Below are 16315 nucleotides of genomic sequence, written 5' to 3'. Positions count from 1 at the left end.
CAGCGTCACTTCAAGTTTCTCAGTCAGGCTCACTACTTATTTTCTCTGTTGGCTTTACACGCTTTGTAGTGCTATTCATAGTCATAACCCGATCATTTCTCAGGTGCTATAGTATTTCTCAAGTGCAATACAACACATGTCATTACTTAGTTTTCTCATAAGAATGTTGAATTTACTATTTTCTAATAATCTGTACAAATGTACATGGTTGTTTTATTCTTTATTCTGTACCCTGTATACTTTTTCATTTTGACCTCTTTATGCCACTTGCTGGCTGTATCGATTAAATGTGGGCTCAATAAAGTTTTATCTTTTCTCATATCTCATTACTCTTGCACACTGATGCTGATATTAAAGAGACAGCACATACACACGATCCTTGCATCAAATTGGCATGTATCAGTATATTTATGTTCATCTTACACTAAGCAAGTAAGCAAGTGAGTGTGATATTTTAAATTTCAAGGCTGTTTTGTCCATTTAAAGGACCAGTATGTAGTTGTAACCAACTGAACGACTGTTTGACTCTACTCAAACCTAAAGGCCCTCTTTAAAATGAAACCATTCATGAATATATTTATATTTCATTTCTGACAATAGATCACCCTAAATCCTCCACACTGAACCTTCAATTCAAAACACAGTATCTTAATCCTTAAATTACTGGGATGTTCACGAAGTGTAGTGCCTGGGTGTTAAGCTTCCACAGTTAACATGCTTAGTTTAAGCACTTAGTTATCATAAAGGTTCATTGATTTTCAACCAAGATCTCGTTAAAATGTTGTTTCCCACCACTTAAAATAGCACAACCCCATAAACGCCCTTTTGCAGCTTCTCACAGACATTAAACACAGTCCAATTCAAAAGCAAGGACAAAGCTTCTTTTCACAAACAGACTGTCAGACATGTGAATGTGTTCCACCAGGGGAAGCAGCTCGGCACGCTTTATATCAGCTTTTATTGACTGAATCCAGATCTACGCCAAAAGCAGCAAGTTGCGCAAAATGAAATTCAAATGGAAAGCAAAGTTTGTGATCCTTTTTATTGGAAGAACACACAGGTCTCTGTGACGGATGTGTGCATTTCCCATGTTTGAGAGCAAGATTTATTTTACGGCTGTTGAAGGTGTAAACGATTTCCCCGCTGGGTTGTGTTCAGGAAGCTGCAGCTGAGTGGTACATTGCTCAAAACTTAATTTATCATTGCGCTGTACACAGTGAAAACGATGGGAAAACATTTTGGTAAGCCCTCGTCTGAAAAGCAGGCCTTTAATGTGACGTTTGGGTTTCAGCACACGAAGAACTTGATGTTGAATTCTTCAGTAATATTGTGTCGCTTTGAGGACCGTCATATTTCTTAAAACCAGACGCTGGAACACTTTGCCTCGAGTGGCTCAGTGATCCAGTAATGAAAGCAGCGCATATCCATTTCCCCAATGATGCTGTGATTTATTAGTGGCAGCATGTTGGGATTGAGTTTCCTGACAAAATTAGCTATAGAAATTAGACTGATTAATGAGCCAATACTGGTGTAATTCATGGTGGAGTTACACTGATTTTTTTAAATTATTCCCTAAACACTGATCATTGAGCCGGTGTTGTACTTTTCCAGGAGTACTTATAGGCAAAACCAGGTGGCCCAAATAAAATTTACCAGCTAAACTTTATTTCTTTTCTGCAGAAGTGGTATATTTTACATTTTTCTTATTTATTGACCACTAAATAACGATATAGTTGCAAAAGAAAGATTTTTTTTCTGACTGATCCTTTGATCCATTTGAATACGGGCAATAACAGTGTCGGCTGTTACGTATCAAATGAAGCACTTGACTGGGACATGTTTTGTGGCTGCACCTGACATTTTTTCATAACAGAGATTTAAAATTTAAATTTAAATAAAAAATTAAAGATATTGTCTTTTTTATCAAAATATTGCACTTGTCTCATAATCTTACACCTATATTATTAAAAAAAATATATATATATGAGAAATCTGTTCAAAAAAACTTTTCTGTTGAACTGATTATTATATTGAACATCCATCTGCAGAGTAAGAACATGCAGTAAAACACACACTTGTATGAGTGGAAAAGACGAACTGTTGATCAGGTTTATCTCGCCTGGTCACACTTAATCACACCAGCAAACATTACATGATGTACGTAATTGTCTTCAAGCTGACATTTTTACTAACAAAAACAAGACTTCACCAACAGCTGCACAGCTTTAAATGCAGGAACACTGCAGCTTACGCATCGCCTACAGTAACGTTTAGTTTAGTCTGATGTGCATCTCTGTGCTCTGTAACAAACCTCCTCTGTTCTGCAGCCCCTTTAATTTTGCTGTGGACATGCCACTGGGCATTCCCTGGCCCCGATTCACAGCAGTATAATCTCAGCAAAATAGATTATTAGCAAGCATCAAACTGTGTCTTGTCACGTTACAATATTCCAGGTTGACGGTAATGAGTTGGAATAATGTCATGCCACCTACTGGGCTGGCCTGCTCAACATTTATGAATGCCTGTGGTGTGACTGATGTGGTCTGTCACCCAGGCCTGCATTATCTCCAATGTGCGTGTTTGTATTTGTGTGATTTTATGTATTTATGTATACTCTATCTGTGCGTGCACGGGTAGACTCCCGGGAGATCAGCCATGCTCTTTGATTAATCCTAAATATCCTAAATCTTGGGGGGGTCCTTTGTTGTAATTTTGGCTCTGACAGCTGCGCATCAGAACCTATGAATAATATTACTGCTGTGGAAAATCTATGCGTAATCAATCACAAAGCATTGCATCAAGCATCAAATAGCGAGATTTTGAGCCAAAACCACGAGGGAAACCTTATATAATGAAAACGACCCCCCCCCCCCCCCCCCCCCCCCCCCCCACACACACACACACACACACACACACACACACACACACTCCGGTTTATTATTTGTCAAAGAAGATATGAGCACCTTCATGCTCCTTCTCCCACACTTCTGCACACAAACACATCATGCCACACACACTTTTAACATGCTGTATAAGCTCTTTTCTGTGCTTCGTGCACTCACTGTACAGTATGTCTTAGTTTGCCCCTTCTCAACTGATGCATAGCCAACAAGGCAGGTGATTCATAATTAATGCACAGCTGAATATATTGAAATTCACCATGTGTGTGTTTGACCACGGGTAACCCACAGAGATGCAGTCTTAACATTGCTTTACACACATGATTCTCCCCACATTTCTCAAATGAGCCACCTGCGAGTCCATATTTCAGACATACAGTCAAGTTTCAGTCTCCCTTTAGAAACTGATAGTCACCAAGGTGCCTTTTTTTTTTTTTTTTTTTTTTTTTTTTTAGTTTCCACTCGGTCAAGTCAGTTTTGTTTTCATCAACCAACAATACGGTTGAAGAAGCTGTCGTGATAAGCCTCTCCGTGCATCTGCACACCACATCTGCTCTGGCTAAATTAATGCATTTCAACCATATCGCAGTCCAAAATTGCCTCTGTGGCTGTGTTTCTCTGACAGTGGCTGTTATTGACCAGTCAGATACGATAAAGCACAGTGGCAGCAGATGTACAGTGTGCTGCTATTGTGTGTGTGTGTGTGCGTGTTTGCATCATACACTCATGCATATATGCTGTATGTCACTGAAAGCCGGAGCATATTTCTTCTGTATTTATGTGTATCGTGTTTATTATGGTTGCCTAAAATGGCTATGTGTGGAATTTGATATGGGATTACAGCCTCTTTTAAAATATCCAGCTCACGTAATTTATAAATTATAAATAAAAGTAAAAAATCTTAAAATATGCACTTCTTGCTTTAACCCTGTGTGCTTCATTAGGCGCTTCTCCGAAGATTAAAGTCAGCCCTGTATCTTACCTTTCTGCATTTGAAGCAGCAACGTAATGCACAAGTGACTAAGATAAGATAAGGGAAGACTTTGTTTATCCCACAGCAACAGAAAAAAAATATGGTCTGTTTTAACACAGAAGAAGTCAGCAGGGACTTACACTTACACTTATTTCTTATGAACATGTGAACCCTGGATTCTGGTGTGACAGTCCTGCACTTTCATTCAGTCAAAGATACGTTGTTTCTGAGCACAATCCAAGCAGCTTCGTCACTACAACGTAATTATGAATGCACATTATTAGTTATATATAAGGATAATTTCTAGGGAGACAAAGTTCCATGATTCTGTACAAATATGAGTAAACTTTCAAGTTGGAGACCCAGTTTGCGACTTGTACCCAGCACACCATGACGCTGCACTGTGAACGTGGTCCGCCGGGTGACGAACATCACCGCATGTGCTTTGAACGAGCCCCTGCAACAAGGACAGTGTGTAATTTAATCCAACATAAGGAAAACAGAGACAGGAGTGAGCGTTCCCTGAGAGAAGAAAAATCTGAGGCATAAATGATCTGTTTTCAAAGCATCAGGGCTGGGGTTATTTTATGTTTTTATCATCAAAAAAAATCCCATTAAAAGACCAAAAGCAACAAAACTTCAACTTCCCCAAGCCATCTGTGGCGAACCCTTTGGTTCCTACTGAAAATGTAAATCTCTAAAACTGGGTCACGAATATAAAAGGAAGAAATAATTTCCTAAAACAGCGGAGCTCTGTGTTTTTTAGGAAATGTTACTCAAACAGGAGTAAATTATGTATTTGCTGAATAAACCACAGTGGCTGTGTTTGTGGTAGGATGAAGGAATGAATGTGATCTTTGGTCTATGGTTCAGACAAATAAGCCACACAAAGGAAATACTTGTTCATAGACTCTACTGATTGTTGGTTTTGGTATTTTCATGGTGTTTATTGTCAATAAGATACTGGAGAATACTGTTGGACTTAGATGTTAATACTATGCAACAAACAGTCAGTTCAACAGGGAGTGCTTGCCTGAATATTGTTCCTTATCCTGACTAAATGTGCCCACGAGTACTTTCAAGTCGTATGTTGAATCCTAAGAAAGCAGATACTTTGTGCCCTTTAACACTTTGGAAGAAAATGAATCTGCTTAACTCTGTGAGGCAAGCGCCCTGTGTGCCACGGCTGCTTTGTTGTGCGTTAATGCCACCAGGCAACTTCTCAGGCATGGGGAAGATTACCAGTCACATCAAAAGACCCAACTGCCAATCTCAACCTGATGAGAACAGAAAAGTTTCTCCCTTTCACTTACAGGATTCCCAGAGGTAATCCTACAACTTTCCACATGCATGTGTGACCGGAATACTTGTACGTATTTATGTAACTGAACACAGTTTTTAACTTGTGCATTTTAACATTTGAAGTACTTTATTTGCTGCAGCTTCTCGTGTGCATTTGGTGGCCCAGAGCAATGCATTTGTGACCCCAGAGCCACCAAATGACTCCCACCATTAATAATTTCATTATGTGGAACTTCTTAGCAGTTGTGATGCTTCACAAGGCAATCGAATGTTTATGCCAAAGGCTAGTGCACATCCATGCACATCCTGCTGTCTATATATACCACTTAAGGTCGTGGTGGTGGAGTAAAGTGTGTGTGTCCACTGTAGATGGAGGAGAAATCAGCGCAGCGGTTTGACCTCTGACCATTCATCCTTCAGCTCTTATTGCATCAGTCCTGCCAGAAACTGTCCTTTTGCTGCAGCAACAACATCAAGGTCCCACATGTATAACCATGGCCTTTGACAGCTGGAATGGGTCCACACACACGCAACCGCGTGCACACACACGGTTAAAAATACCCATAAATATACCTGACCTGCTTGAAAATGTGGTTTAAAACCCCTTTCAGCTTTTAATCTGCAGGAAATATGTGTTGTGTTAATCAAATCACATAAACTAAGATGAAAGTTGTCAGCTACACAAAGAGGAAAGAGCAGGATATTCAGCAATATCGTGTACCTAAAATGGATTTGCATTCATTCCACCACTAGCTGATGTGAAAGGTTTTGGTGCATCCATGGAAATTAAACCATTGTCTCTGACTAACTTCCAGAAAAAGGTTCAGCTGAGTAGAGTGTCAAGTTCAGCCATTTGGCTGAGTAAACTAAAAGCTTTCATTATCACATTCTGGCTGCTAATCTGTTCTGATTCTGTCACATTCTTATCAGTGTTACTAATATTTACTTGAATGCAGTGATCATATCTCTTCATCTTCAGATTCAGCCTTTATCCGCCCCACAGTTGGTGAGCGGAGAGATAAAAGCAGGCAGAGAAGGATTTGACAGTCCCATACTGTAGGTCTGACGAGTTGTAAAGCCCTGGGGTGACGTAGTGGACCAATCAGCGCACATCAAAGTGCTGCCGTGCTTAAGTGTCACCATTACATCATCGTGGGGGACCTGAAGCTGTCAGTAATGGTTGGCTAATGATTTTGTAGCAGTGGAATTTATCCATTCTTTCTTGTTGAGACTCCTCTGAGTGTACAGAACAACCTCTGGCAAATCATATGTGTTGGATTCATAGCTCAGGTATGGGGGTATAACTGCCTGGGGCAACTCTGGCTAAATGGATAGTTAAATCTGTCTCCATCTGGGTGGGTTTCCACAGGGGGGATGATGGAATAAGCTATAACTACCTGGGTTCCTCACTCCTACAACTCCCAGCATACCATTGATCCCCTTTTCAACCCTCCAATCATCCCGTCCTATTTCATTCATATTTGTCTGCTCCTAATAAACTGTTAAGAGCTGTTAATGGGTCAAACACCACATTTCCACCAGGGGATCGATAAAGTGTGACTTACATAAATGCTGGGCAATTATCAATATTTATCAATGGAATATGACAAAACAAACACAACCTTGAGGCAATGTCTTCCTTTTCATCCACACGTTTTAGTGCCATGCAGGTAAAATCTGCTTCTTTTCCTCTTAAGTAATATTTAATACGGCCTCAAATATATCTGCTTCCATTAAATGCAAGGCTCAGACATCTCCACCCTGGGGAAACCATGTGACCCATCCTGGATGAATGGAAATGAACAGCTCCTCCAAAACCTACTTCCGTGATCACCTGATTAATTTTGGATATGTCTGTCTGGGATTTTCATCTTAGCTCAAGGCTCTCCCTTACAAATATAATTGACTTTCAGATGTCCTCTTGTCATGCGTGAGCTCTTCCTGGTTTTGATTGCTTTGTCCTTTTCTGGTAATATATTCAAACTGAAGTGGACCAAAAACAAATTATGAAAACAGGCGTCTGCAACAAGTTTGGTTGCATGCACAGGCACACAAACACACTCATGCCTGAATGCCACGGCACACAGCCACTGTGCTGGGCCGCTCGCCCATGAATGGAAATGCCCCCGCATTTGATTTTTAGCATCAAATGCAAGGCAAACTGTCCTGACCTTTGTGGTATTCCCTCCCTGTGTGGATGTAGTACATGTGTGGAACGTGTTGTATTATGAGAGCATCAACACTGGACAACTGAGAGACCATGGAGGCTCGGTTGGCTCAGGTGCATGTGCACGTAGCGGGGATGTCTTGCGTGTGAATGGCCTTGAATTACTGTTGCATGGCATCCTCTCTCCCCCATCACTCTTTCACAGTTTTATTTCTACTACATGAAATATCCAATAAAGGCACTGAAAAGGGGTTGGACACTCAAGGTCCTCACGCTCTAAGGTAATGAAAAAACATTAGTACACAAAACAAACTACACCCTCAAAAATGACTGAGGTTAGCTGTCATGTGCTTTTCACAAGGTCAAATTGGCCCACGCGACATATTGGCATTTTAAGACATAACAGATAACATTATTGATTACAACCTCAATTCCAAAAAAAAAAAATGTATTGTTTGACCTCCTTCACATCATTGATTTTTGTAAATATATGCTTCTTCTGAATTTGATGCCAGCAACACGTTTCAAACAAGATACTACATGAGCTTGGGGACAAAAACTGATCCTAAACTTCTCCGGTTAAACTGACCTGGTCTCCACCTGATGAAGGACAAACCTTTCTGGCTGGGTTTTGGTTCATTTTTCTTGTACTTAAAAGTTTGAAACAGGTAATTTGGCTCGAGTATGACACAATGGTTAAACCAAAACTTTTATGACACAGAATTTTATGTGGAGTAGGTGATTTGAGGATGGTGTAAACTTTCCTTTGTATTATGTAACTGTAGCAGCTGAGCACAGTGCGGTCACTGCAGGTTCATTTCCTCAGTCACCTCATCTGCTCCATTCCCAGTTTCCACCAAGCATCCATGGCAAAAACTATATCTGCAGTCATGTCACCCTCAAAATATTTTGTCACACAGGAGGTTTGGTCTGGTGGTGTGTTTTCAGCAACACATGAATGATCATAGAAATATGAATATTAGAGGAATACTATAGGCAGCAGTGTCTCTATGATCCTCTCGCTTTCTCACGACTACACGTTGCTGCTTCTTGCTTTGATCATGAAGGTGACATCACTCTATATGGTATATCGGCACCAACATGGTATAGTATTGAGTGTTTATAGTATATAGTTCAGAGAATATTGTAGATCCAAACGTGATATAGAAAAGAAGGGCAGGACTAAAGTTTGGTCCCTTTTATTCTAAGGATTCAGCCTCACTCTCTAAATCATTGTGACAGCCGGATTAAAGCTTCCACAAACCATGAAGTAAATAAGAAGAAATAAGCACGAAGCACAGCTGACTTTCATAGAAATATTAGAGGAATACTATAGGCAGCAGTGTGTCTATGATCCTCTCGCTTCTTCACGACTACACGTTATATAGGCTCCAACATAGTATAGTATTTAGCGTTTATAGTATACAGTTCAGAGAATATTGTAGATCCAAGCGTGATCTAGAAAAGAAGGGCAGGACTAAGAGAATTACAAATCTATCTGCTCCTTCAGCACCACGCACAGCGCCATGGATTTATCAATACACAGCACTGTTAGACTACTGATTCTTCAGAGCCGTGATCGGGGCCATAGATTCGAACTTGCACGGATCTCATTCAGTTAAAGGATCAATGAGTGAGGCAGAGTAGACTAACTAAACAACCCCTCTGCCCCTTGCACTCTTTCTGCTACTAGGGGACATAAAAGCTTTGGATGTTAACAAAGGGGGTGATTTTTGACCGTTTTGCTTACAGAAAATCACTTACTGCTTATGACCTTCACGAAGACAGAAGGCGCCTCAGGACTGTTGCATTGCATGTGTAAAAAACACAAAACCACAGAAGGGTTGATTGCGATGTTGGGAGTGAATCACTTGGGTGTCATCTGCCAGCTTTCAGAATTTCACTCTGGCTTCTGTGGGATTTTGTTTCAGAGCATACAGTGTTGTGCTGCTGCCTGTGAATCAAAGCCGACACTCCTGCTCTAAATATATAAACTGACTGACAGGCAGCAGCTCCTCCTCTGCCTGCTGCCACTGTGTTATTCCCATTTTACACTCAGCTGAGTTCGAGTGTCTTGTGTTTGCTGTCATAGCTAACAACGTGGTTATAGGCCTCCCCTGTGACCTATAGAAATGTGCTCTCACAACACACTTAGGTCAAAGGTCACACTGAGCCACTAATTGTATCCCAGGACAATGGGTGATTCATCTCTGATCAAATCTGCAACAGTAAACGTCACCTACTGTTTTTTGATTAGAAGTCCATTTTGGTATCAATGTCTTATTACTTTGTGTGCAGTGGGGAATAAACCGGCTGTAACCTGCTCAAGGTCGTTTTTATAAGAGCCAGATTTTATTCAGAAGCTACAGATAAATGTTGAAACACAGCGCTCAGTATTTAATGATTTCATTCAATATAGACTCCCGTAAAAAGATCACACAGGTTATCGTCATTTGTAAAAGTTATTAAATTGCTCATTTAGCCATGAAACCCTTTTTGCAGCAATACCGTTAAGATATTCAGCTAATGGACTGAAACAATTTGCTGATAGCAAGACAGAGAAAGGGCTTATAGTGATAAAACTGTGAGATTCTTTTGTATCTTGTAACAATTGCAGGCTTTCCCAAATTAAAGTTACACACTTGAAAACGACTGAAAAGAAAGCAGTTAAGAGCATACAGCTGCACCATCTACACAACCATGCTTCACATGTTTGGCATTGCAATTTTTGCCCAGCTAGAGAAGAATAGCTTATTTCATTTTGGACTCTAGAGTGAGACTGCAGTGCAACATCTATTTACCAAGCTGAACTAAACGTCTTCCTTAACCCCTGCTGGCAAATCAGTATTATCATAACTGAAGTGAATTTGGTGCAAGCTATCAATGTCATGCCAGGATCAGGTCCTGAGGAGGAAACTACAGTAGAAACTCTGTCACATGAAATAATGCAAAATATTTTGCCTCAACAGTCGAACCTTTACACATTAAAGGAGCAGAAAACTATGCATATTTCCGGTATAATCTTCACACAATAACAGCTTAGCATGAATCACACTCTCTCTGTGAGAAAGACACAGCTAGAGTAGGCTAATGTCTAATGAGAGCCGGCTTTTGTTTCATCACAAAATCATTTGGTATTGAATTAACACACGACTGTAATCAGTGATACATTGCAGATGAGGCAACAATAAAACCCCACTGCAGTTTTAACAGCAACAAGTAATTGCCTGACACATGTTTCCCTGTAGACTGTCATTAATTAAACAACACTCATTATCTAAACTTCACACCTTGTCACTTTTGCCTCTGGAGATGTCACAACTCTTGTGCTATAAAGTTTGGTCTCTTTTATTCTAAGGATTCAGCCTCACTCTCTAAATCATTGTGACAGCCGGATTAAAGCTGCTACAAACCATAAAGTAAATAAGAAGAAATAAGCACGATGCACAGCTGACTTTTTCTGCATTAAATGGGATGATGTGAGCTCATGCTGTCTCACCTGCAGCCTTATGGGTGGAATATTTCATGGAAACTGAAAACAGTGTCACAGCACTTGACATCAAATGATATAACAAGTCACTGTGTGCATCGTTAGTTATTACATATTTAGTTTAAAATAAAACAACCTTAAATACCTGTTTGATTGATTGAATTTGATTGTTCAGACTTTAATACATGTGGAGAGCTACTGGGAAGTTACAGAATGATAGAAAATCCTCTAAATAGATAAATAAATCTAAATCTAACAAATAAATCTGGCCTTTGTTAGAGTTACATATTTACTCTCATCTCTTTATAAGCTACATACACATGGTAACACAACCAACATGCCCTCCAGTAACTATAAGCTGCACACACATAGCCTTTAGTAGCCTTTAGTAGTTCAGAAAACACAGAAAACTAAATAACATATCTCGTGTCAGGTAACACATAATTTACATATAGAGGGGGGTCTAGCTATCTTCTCTTTCAGGGCGCCTGTGGTACCAGCCTGTGGACCAAGGAGGGAGCACTAAAGTCTAAACCACGATGATCACCACCTGTTTTGACCAATCAGATAGCTGCACATTTCTTTTTAAAACTCTGTATAATCGTAAGTCAGGCGTTCTCATTCTGGTGGGTGGTTGCAGCTAACTGCTAACAGACTGCGATTTCCCAAAAGACTGAGATCCATGTACATGCACTCTATTTTATCAGTGTGTTAATAAATATCCTTAACTGAAGACAGAATATCTCCTGACCTCTTTCTGCAAAAACGACCACGCTCACACCTTTAAAGGCATATTAAACCAATTCTAACAAAATTCTTGCTCCGATGGAGAATTTGACAGTGAAACTTCATAATCTGTCAGTTTATATTGAAGGAGTGAACATGAATGAACTTTTTCCACCTTATTTCAACAAAAATATTGATAGAAAAGCAGAGAGAGCTGGGTTTTACAGAAAACCCCCACCTGGGTGTCTCTCTTAACATATGACACAGAGAGTGCTCATCATAGCACTTTCTGTGTTTCTCTTGCTACAAGGCAGCTCTCACCAGTGAGACAGTCAGTTTATCCCACAGAGTCACACTTAACCTCTATGATTTAATACAAATAACATGGCCTGTCCATCAGATGGCACCCATGAGGTCCTTGACAGCGCTGCCTCATCCTTATTGCCTGCTGTAAACCATAAACAGCAGCCATTTCTCGGAGCTATAACGTGTACCTGCCAACACGCATCCACAATCCCCTGCTGTGCCGTCACTGGCAGTCCACGACTTAACCTTTCACTTCTCATTCTCCGCAGCCGCTTCTTCCCCCCTCCTGCATCTCATATTCAGACTGCTGCCTGAATATGTCATGGCGCATGGGGAAGCAGAAGGTTATGGCTTTGTGCTCAGTGATAGATGGGCTGTGCAGAGTGTCACAAGGCATCTATTGAACATCTGGAGGCAAGAAGTGACAGGTGCTGATGTGCCCAGTCTCGAGGCAGTGCCCTTCAAATGGTATCTAACTTCCATTCGCTTCCTGGAAAGTCTTGTTTTATGTGTAAATCTTCCAAGAAGAAAAACGTTTTACATCACATCATGTTTTTAAAATAGGATAATAAAAGACAAAAGGTAACAGCTGCTCATGAGAATTCTTACGATATTATTGAGAAACTGTGTTTGCTTAGTGCTTCTTCAGTTCAGATGATATGAGGCTTTTGCTCATGCTGCAGCCTCAGTGTGTTTGTGTGCTCATGTGTATGACTCTGTGAGTACTCGGATCACTGATGACAGGGGTCTTATCCTCCCCTTGAGCCTCCCTTTCAGCATATTTCCCTGTAGAGCCACCTTTACCTTTCCACACTCTCTGTTGTTTTCTTCCTCCATTTGTGTCCAGGCTTTTCACTTTCACTTTATGCTGCAGGCCATTTCAGCTCTGTCACTTTGATCCTGTGCAAGCCTGCTGTGTTTGTCCAGCAGGACTGTGGCAAATATGAATGAGTTGAATGCAGTAATTCAGTTGGATCTTTTTAATATACAAGCATGCACTTTGAATTTTACAAATCCAGGAGCTATGGAGCAACATTAGCATGTATTTGGAGTTGTGTTTCTGGCCACCTGATGAATATAAGTCCGAACATTCACTCTACTTTTGAGCTTTAGTTTGGTCTCCACCAGCTACTGCAGGAAATATCAGGCTCTTTAGCTGCTAAATGTTTCATTATGCACACCATCTAGCTGCTAACTATATCTATCTGTTGTTCTTTTGCTGAAAATGACACACTGAGAGCAGCAAGAATGATATTTTAAAGTTGTTGTTTGGACAGATGAAAAATGAGCTGAAATTAGCTATAAAACTCTTGAATTCTCTATAGTTTCATCACTACAAGCGACTCCCACACTTTGTCACATCGATTTCCCACTGTCATTTCACACATTTTTATTATAAAAATGCTGATTATAGACCCTTTAAGTAAAAAGATAAAAGTATATATCATAGCATTGTTTTTATGTATGCTTAACATGTAAGAAACTATTGATGTTGTAGGTCGAGAGCTAATTTAACAACCTTAACAACAATTTAACAACCACTGTTGGGTACTTTAACCTGTAACAATGCATCATATATCACAAGCTTATCATGTTTTGAATGTAAAATCTAAGTCTGCAAAGTAACTATGGATGACAGATGAATAATGTGGTGCAAAAAGTAATAATTTCAGAGTGCAACAGAGTGGAAGCATAGTAGTTGAAGAAATGCAAATACTTCAGTAAATTACAAACACCTCAAGTGTACTTGAATAGATGTACTTGTACCAGTGCTGTTAACCTTTAAACACTTCATCTTCAGTATTTTGAGTTATGGATGGCTGAAAAATGAACTGAAATACAGATACTTGTGCTCAACTAGATGCATGTTCCGGTTATGGCGGGTGTTAAACAGCCTTTTAGGTTGATGCTTCCTGCTTTCCTTATGCCCCCTCACAGAGCCACAAAAAACCAGAATTCCTCTTTCATATATTTTTATGATAGCATATAAACAGTGTGTTTTATTTGTGGGCATAAATGGTTCTCCAAGGAGCACTGCCTCATACTCGAAGGCAAGGAAAGAGTTTCGGGGTCAGTGTGTGAATTGCAGGAGGATTTTCTTCTGATGATGTTTGTGGGAAGAAGATGTGCTATTTAGCCTTTAATTAAGAATCCTTCAGTCTGAAATGCAGAGACATTTATCTGCACCTCGGGGTCTCCTTGGCGCAGTAACTAAAACTCAGCTCTCATGATGTGTAGCTGGTGGTTCCTCAGTGTTCCCTCCCTGTGATTTATCACATCAATCAGCCAGTTACTGTACGTATTGTTCTCACAGTCAAGCAGCGGCCCGGCTGAATGACTTAGGATGCAATTGGGTGATGACATCTGGAGGAAGCAGCAGAGGCCAGTAATGAGCTTGTATGTCAGGATTGTAATCTCATCTAGATGTAAATGTATTCTGGTACAAGTTGGCCCACTAATTTATTCATTCAAGTGTTACTTCATCAATTTATCCCTCATCTCACAATCAATGCACTGCAAAAGTCGGTGCGAGGGAAACTGGGCAGAGGAGATTTCAGACTCCACTGTGAGATGTTGAAGTTTTTCCTCTCAGCAGGCGAAGACATGGGAGAGGCGAGGTGGGTATTTTTTCACTTCGAATGCGAGATTGAGAAGCAGCGCGGCTTGTGTAAGGCCATGTAATTGCTTCATATTTAATAGGACAAACATGCAGCCGGGTGGGTGAGAGTCGGCCTCAGACGAAAGCAGCGGTTGCGTGCCCCGTGCTTGTGCTCTTGCTTCTATCCTCGTCGGCCTGTTTCCGGTATGCACTTCTCGTGTTTGCTGCAGCGGTGCATGAAACGTTTCAGCAGATGACTGTGGCCGAGCACTCACAGCAAACCTGTCTCACTGGCGTGTATGTGCAGACGTGTGTGTTGAGTGGTAGTGGGTTAGTCATGTAAAACCTGTCTTGTCTTGTTGCACTCGTGAAATGTACTGCGGCTATTTTTGGAAGATGAAAAGAAAACATAACCTGAAACTCTTTTTTTTTTTTTTTTTAAATCTCAGTTTCTTGTTCTTTTTCCATACACCAGAAATCTGTTGGGGGACCATTGTCATTCATTTGTTAGCAGCACTGTTGCTTGCTGGTTGGTTGGACCTTTCAGTGGAAAGTTTGCATGTTAGTTCTGTGTCCGTCTTGCTGAAAGTTACATAACAGATTTCCCAGAAACTTTGGACGCTACGTTATAAAAGCAGAATACAGTCATTTGCAAACAAACTGTTTTTACCATCAACTGTTTTACGAAGTCTTTCTTACCTCATGCAGTAATATCCTTTATATTATCATCAATCATGTGTTCACAAAGTGGTGAACCTCGCTCCATCCTCGCTTGTGAACAGCTGAGCCTTTCCAGGATGCCCCTTTCATACCCAATCATGATACTATCACCTGTTACCAGTGAACCTGTTTACCTGTGGAATGTTCCAAACAGGTGTTTTTAGAGCATTCCTCATCTTTCCCAGTCTTTAGCTGCTCCTGAACTAACTTGATTGAAACATGTTGCTGTCATCAAATTCAGAAAAAGCATATATTTACAAAAATCAATGAAGCTGATGATGTAATACATTAAATATATTGTCTTTCTACTGTTTTCAATTGTTTATTTTTAAAAAAGCAAATTATTACCTTCTGTTTTATTTCTGTTTTTAACAGTGTCCTAACTTTTTTTTTTTTGCAATCAGGGTTGTAGATCACAATGCAGAGAAAGATGATAAGTTGATGATAAGATGGTGTAGTTATAACCAATAGTTTATCCATCTACCCAGCACCACTCACTGGTTCCTTGGCACTAGGAAAACAAAACTCCAGAAAGTCAGTGCACCCAGCTGTTGTTGGTCAGTAAATAGCTGCAGTCTGTATCTTAAACTTTGAACTTTGCAGAGCCTGTTTTCAGTCTTTATGCTAAGCTAAGGTAAATGAATGCCAACATCTCTTAAAGCCCAGCCATGATAACCCTGATGACATCAACGGGGTTATTTTCTGACTCGACAAAGCTCCTCCACGTGTTCAGGTTCAGCCTCTTAAACTACCCCACCTCGTGTGTTCACCCTCTTATAGTCTGACCTCCTCTTGTCAAATGCGATTCAGAGTCCTGCCCCCTCTGACCCTGCACTGTTAGCCAGGTAAAGAAAATGGATGGATGCACTGTTGCGAGTCACTGCCAGAATTCCTAAAATATGAATCCTCACCTGTGAAACATTGATTTTGTGTTTTCCTGCTGTCACTATGCCATCTGGGGACGATGACTCGATCACTGTGTCGCTTCACTGGGGGGGCCTAATCTTGTAGAGCAGATGAATGGTAAGTGGTCTCTAAAAGGCTGTCAGTGTTTATTAAATGATAGCTCTCTGAAAAGGTCATCGACCCTGTCTGTTCTCTCTCACACACACACACACACACACACACACAC

This window comes from Chaetodon trifascialis, chromosome 14, assembly GCF_039877785.1.
Source record: "Chaetodon trifascialis isolate fChaTrf1 chromosome 14, fChaTrf1.hap1, whole genome shotgun sequence".
NCBI lineage: Eukaryota > Metazoa > Chordata > Actinopteri > Chaetodontiformes > Chaetodontidae > Chaetodon > Chaetodon trifascialis.
Note: the sequence above shows the minus strand (reverse complement) of the source record.